General features: G+C 39.4%; 1 non-coding gene across 1 annotated transcript; it reads left to right on the top strand.

Moving 5' to 3' along the window:
- Positions 1 to 2,198: 2,198 nt before the first annotated feature.
- Positions 2,199 to 2,305, top strand: LOC128777960 (U6 spliceosomal RNA). The gene has a single exon (XR_008423248.1). It is a non-coding gene; the product is annotated as a U6 spliceosomal RNA (small nuclear RNA).
- Positions 2,306 to 6,416: the final 4,111 nt, after the last annotated feature.

A 6,416-nucleotide genomic window follows, 5' to 3' on the forward strand; every position in this document is an offset into this window, starting at 1 on the left:
GGTTTTATTTCAAACTCTGCCTATACAACACTAGCCTCATTTTCTATTGCAGACATTAAAACCCTCCTGCTCCAACCTCCAGGGAAGACTAAGCATCAGCTCAGACTCATACTTCTTTGATTTACAGTTTCTTCTTTAGGGGGAACTGTAGGTTTCCATTTTCTCATAAACACAGTTAACATTTCTAAGGATTTTTATTGTATTTTATCCAGATGTATAGAAGCTATTAGAGAATTTTCTAACTGTTTCATCTGCCAGCTTGCTGGAAGCAGAAATTCTCAATATTATTTCTTAATATGCACTTCTCTTTTTGCACTAATATTATAATGCTTTATATTCACTTTAATTATATGATTATAATGATAAATTTAACTGAAACAAACAGATCTGGGAGCACACATATACAATCATCTGATGCTTTATGAGTACACAACTCCAACTGGCAGAAGCAGAAGTTTAGGGCATACTAGAGACTGTCCTGCAAGCCAGGTGTGTTTTGTAGGCTATAAACATCAGTTTCATGTGTTTCATAGAAACACTAGGGAATATTATAAATCCAATAAGGAGGTTAAATGGAGATTTAAAAAGCATCCATTATAACTTTTAGGAATGGAGCGTAGGAAGTGATGAGAAATGAGTCTAGAGAAATATGTTAGATTTATGCATTGAAAGCATGAATCATTCTGAGGAATTTGGCCTTAATCCTTAGGAAATGGTAGGGGAGGGCATATCAAAGTGTATGGACCTGTGGGTTTTGAATGAGAAAACATACAGGAAACAATCTGCATAATGTTTTGCACAAATGTATGACATTTTTTCTTATTTCAATATCTATAGAAGCTTCAAAAAAAGCCTAGGAGTTAGTGAAGCACTATAAGCATTCTAATATTTATTTTTTTTAATTTTTTTTTAATGTTTATTTATTTTTGAGACAGAGAGAGACAGAGCATGAACGGGGGAGGGTCAGAGAGAGGGAGACACAGAATCTGAAACAGGCTCCAGGCTCTGAGCTGTCAGCACAGAACCCTATGCGGGGCTTGAACTCACGGACCGCAAGATCATGACCTGAGCTGAAGTCGGATGCTTAACCGACTGAGCCACCCAGGCACCCCATAAGCATTCTAATATTTAAATGGCTGTTAGTTCTTAAGCCACTTCAAGGTCTTTGCAGATGCTCTCAAATGAAACACTGGCTCCACTCATTCAGCCTGTGGCACCTCAGTGATCTTCTCAGCCACCCAGTAAACCTCTGGGTGTAAACCAGTTACATACTCTCCAAAGAGGTCTGACTCTTAATGGGGGAGAGAGAACCCTCTTGCAAATGTGTTAATTCCCCGTGTATGTGCCTTACCTAAACCCTAGAGTTAGTGACTACTCCCTATATTTGCCATTCTTGTTTTCTTTAGAGTTCTTTTTACTCCTTAGTAGTTATGCCCCATTGCTAGCTAATAATTCTTTAATTAAGCTTTTTCTGTTTTAATTACTGTGTTGTTTCCATCTCCAACCTGGACCCTGACTGATACACACACTGAAATTTGAGAACCAATATCCTAGATCACAAAATTATCTCAGAGTGTCCAGTTATTTTCACCAAAAGTAAGTGAATTATTCTAATGACCATATAAATAACTGTTTCTAAGAGATTAAGGGTCATAAATACCTGAACCTTACAGGCTCAAATAACTATTTATTCAGTGAAATTCTGCTATACTGTATATGTAATCTGTACATGTACACCGATGCTTTTAGGATCATAAGGCCTATAAAACACTAATTTTTAAAATTCCAGGTAAATATGATTTAAGGTAAGATTAATCATCTGTGGAACTAAGAGATAATATTCATAATTACAGTTAAAAGTTGTTTGCAATTATTGAGTTATAAAGTTCTTTTTTTTTAATTTTTTTTTAACATTTTATTTATTTTTGAGACAGGGAGAGACAGAGCATGAACAGGAGAGGGTCAGAGAGAGGGAGACACAGAATCCAAAACAGGCTCCAGGCTCTGAGCTGTTAGCACATAGCCCGACACGGGGCTCGAACTCACAGACCGTGAGATTATGACCTGAGCCGAAGTCGGCCGCTTAACCGACTGAGCCACCCAGGCACCCCTAAAGTTCTATTTTAGTCATGAAATGAGTATGAAAATCAGGAAAAAAATATATATTTTTAATGAGGCTTTCCAAAGGGAATATCCTTGTGCTCGCTTCAGCAGCACATATACTAAAATTGGAGTGATGCAGAGAAGATCAGCATGGCCCCTGTGCAAGGATGACATGCAAATTCGTGAAGCTTCCACATTTTTCTTCTGACAAAGGTGATAAATTCAGACAACATCATGATCTAATAAACTTTACCTTTTAAAAGTGAGGGAAAAAAGAATACCCTTTTTCTAAAAGAAGTACAAGATCTCACACATAACATATTACAGCCATTATTGTAGGGAGGTAAACATTGCTAACAGCAAGAAATCCGACCTTAATTTATTTATTTTTTAAGTTTATTTATTTATTTATTGGAGGGGAGGGGCAGAAAGAGGGGGAGAGAGAGAATCTCTGACAGCACAGAGCCCAACACAGGGCTGGATCCCACGTCCCATGAACTGTGAGCCAAAATCAAGAGTCAGACGCTTAACTGACTGAGCTACCCGGGGCTCCTGATTTACTTATTAAATTAAAATAAAAACACATATTCAGTCAAAGTGACCTGTCAGTGCTGTAGTTTCTACTGCTTCAGTGAATACATTTCTTATAAAAGATCAGCCTGTTGAAATGTAAGGTCCAGAAAAGAAAGTGATAATTGCACCTATATCAAAGCTATAGGTCACAAAGTTTCAGAACTTTAGCTTTCATTTCTTTTGTGTGTGTGTGCTGTTGTTTTTTTAATGTTTATTCATTTTTGAGAGACAGAGAGAGACAGAGAGTGAGTGGGGGAGGAGCAGAGAGAGAGGAGACAGAATCTGAAGCAGGCTCCAGGCTCTGAGCTGTCAGCACAGAGCCCAATGCAGGGCTTGAACTCACAACACGAGATCATGACCTGAGCCGAAGTCAGACACCCAACCGACTGAGACACCCAGGCGCCCCAACTTCAGCTTTCATTTCTAAGCAAACTTTAATTATATGAATCTGAATTTTCACGAGGCCTCCTATCAATCCCTCTTCCCTGAAAGTGAGTCAATTGTAAAAATCAATATTAATCAATACAAGTCAATTTATATTCAAGACACATTCTTTTTTTTTGAATATATGAAATTTATTGTCAAATTGGTTTCCATACAACACCCAGTGCTCATCCCAAAAGATACCCTCTTCAATGCCCATCACCTACCCTCCCCTCCCTCCCACCCCCCATCAACCTTCAGTTTGTTCTCGGTTTTTAAGAGTCTCTTATGCTTTGGCTCTCTCCCACTCTAACCTCTTTTTTTTTTCTTCCCCTCCCCCATGGGTTTCTGTTAAGTTTCTCAGGATCCACATAAGAGTCAAGGCACATTCTTAACATCAGACTCATCAAAACACAAAAATCAGAAAGGTAGTCTCATATTCATTTATGTGAATATCTTCAGGCTTGACATTATTCAATTTGAAACAAATGACTTTAAAAAGTAAGGTTTTCTCCTGGCAGAACCACAGGAACTTGTTCAGAGGACTGAGGGCCCTGTAAGTCTCAGTATCAGATTGAAACTTCAAATTCTTCCAGTCTTCTTGGTATGTAAATTTTGATTAATGCCATGAAAAGTGCTACTTTAAGATTTTCATTCTTGCTTTCAGTTTCCTTTGGATTTTAGTGGCCTTGATTCTTTGTCTTCTATGCAGAAATGTCATAGCAGAATCTCAGCAGATCTCCTGGGCAACTGGAGGTGAAGAGGGGTAAGGCAGTATACAGGACTTCATGAGAATCATACAGGGCATCTTGGAGGACATGGTGTTCAAAGGGATGTTCATCCTAGTTAGGTGGAAGAACCATTTTTGGGGGGGGGGGGGGGCTTCTATGAGATAGAAGGACCAGGGAAACTTATTCCTCCAACGGAGAAGGCTATTATGTCTTCTACTCCATGGAGTAGCAGCTGACAAAGTGTCTTCACCAGTGGTGCCTATTGTTTGTTGGTGTCTTTCAATCAGCTCTGCAGCCCTTTTCTTCCTGCTACCTAGCCAGGTGGCATCCAAAGCCTCATTCAGTTATTTAGCAGACATTTATGGATTCCCTTCCAAGGACAGGCATTGCATGACCTTACCTAGCTGACAGCTTCACGGACATGCATGCAGTGATGGTAGTAGAAGGGAAGGGTTGAGAACACTGGCTTTGAGATCACATAGACTCAGGCAGAAATCCCAATTCTGTTATCTACTAGCTTTGTGATCTTAAGTTTGTCATCTATAAAAAGAAGATAATACTTCATAGCATTGTTCAAGGAACTAAATGAAATAATACACACAGGGGCTGAGCAGGTATCTGGCATATCATGAGAGTTCAATAAAATGTTGACATTATTTTGTTGTTATTATTATAATAATTTCTTAACTATCCATTCTGAGCTCCTGTCCAATATTTTCAAATGCCTATAGTTCTCTCTCCCTAGATATCTTCTATGAGTATGTCAAACCCAGTATTTCTAAAACTGAATCCATTAGCATTCTCAGGAAAGTCATCACCATTTCTTCTTAGTATCTCCATCTGCCATTATCTTTATGGACAAATAAAATATCTGGATGCTGCCACTTTTGAGTCCTGTTTCTTCTTCACTTCCATATTAAATATGTCACTTATTCAGTCCTTTTTAACTCATAAATGTATCCCTTTCTCTCCATTCCAACTGGCACTGCCCTGGTTTACAATTTCAATCTCTCTTTCCTATGTAACCCCTAGATACAGCCACAGAAAATCTTTCTAAATAACTCTGAGGTTAAATATCCTGTCCTGCTGGGTTCACAACTACATTAATATTTGTTGAAACACGTTATAATTTTTTTTATTCAAAAAATACAGCCTCACCACTGGCCTCCTGCTTCCAGTCTGTGCCCTAGATCATGTGTCACTCTGCCACCAGAGTGATCATTAAAAAAAATCTAACCACACTTCTCCCACTCAAAGTGTGGAAAACCATCCACTTTTGAGCCCCAACTTCACTTTTGAGCCCCATCTCCTGCCAAACCTATATATGCATGTGTATCTTATATACACTCTAGTCAAATAGAGCCAGGTTTGGGGTACCTGGGTGGCTCAGTTGGTTAAGCGTCCGACTTCAGCTCAGTTCATGATCTCATGGCCCATGAGTTCAAGCCCCACATTGGGCTCTGTGCTGTCAGTTCAGAGCCTGGAGCCTGCTGCAGATTCTGTATCTCCCTCTCTCTCCGCCCCTCCCCCACTCATGCTCTGTCTCTCTCCATCAAAAAAATGAATAAACGTTAAAAAATTAAAAAAAAAAATAGAGCCAGGTTTTTCCAAGTTCTGGAGACTTCTACTTTTGTCACCTCTACCCGGGATCCCTTCCCCAACCTGTGCCCCTATTCTGCCTTTCCAATTGCCATCATCTTTCTCATTCTTCGAAAGTTACTTCCTCTGTGAAGACTGCCAAAACTTTTCTCCCAAGGACATTCAACCAGTTTTGCCTCTGGTTTCATCTGGTAATCACTCCACCATGGGCTTGTTACAGAACAATTCTTTCCATGTCTGACTCTCACACCAGACTGAGCATTTATCCTACTAGACTTTGAGGTCTGCAAGGTCAAGTCAACAGTTTATTTCTTTATACTGACAACATGTGGTTGGTCTTTGATAAATGTTTGATGTATGAAAGGATGAAAGGACATTTTAATTAGGTATGGAGGGAGAGAGCCTTAAGTTCAGTTTGGGAAGGAAATGGAAAACACTCATTGGTATTTTTTAGCGGGGAGGCAAGTAGCATCTCAAATAGTAAGAGATTTTGCAAATGAAAGCATGGCCTTGTTTTTTTCTCTTATAATGAGAAGCACACTCAGAATTGCAGAATTACTATTAGATATTCAAGTAGCCAAAGGCCTGTGGAGTCAAAGAGTAGAACAAAGTTTTCAGTGCACACTGTGCGTAGGCCCTTAGGAAAACAAATGAGAAGTGATGACTAGCGCCCCAGGTCATGTGCACAGGCTTTGAACAACTGGTGGAATTATTTGGTCCTTTGAGGAAGACTGATAGCCCCATGTAGAATGGTATGAGTGGGTATTCTTCTATTAATAGTGAAAATTAAGGGAGATATCATCCTGGGCCAAGGAGAAAACCTTCATCTGCAAGCCAGTTCTATTATATAAGGGGTATGTTACTTTGCTGGGGCTGCCATAACAATGTACCAGAAACTGGGTATCTTCAACAACAGAAATTTAATGTCTCACAGTTCTGGAAGCCAGGCATCAGAAATCAAAGTGTCAGTAAGACTAGTTCATTCTG

The sequence above is a fragment of the Panthera pardus genome, unplaced genomic scaffold (genome assembly GCF_024362965.1).
Source record: "Panthera pardus isolate Hobbes unplaced genomic scaffold, ASM2436296v1 HiC_scaffold_17, whole genome shotgun sequence".
Lineage (NCBI taxonomy): Eukaryota > Metazoa > Chordata > Mammalia > Carnivora > Felidae > Panthera > Panthera pardus.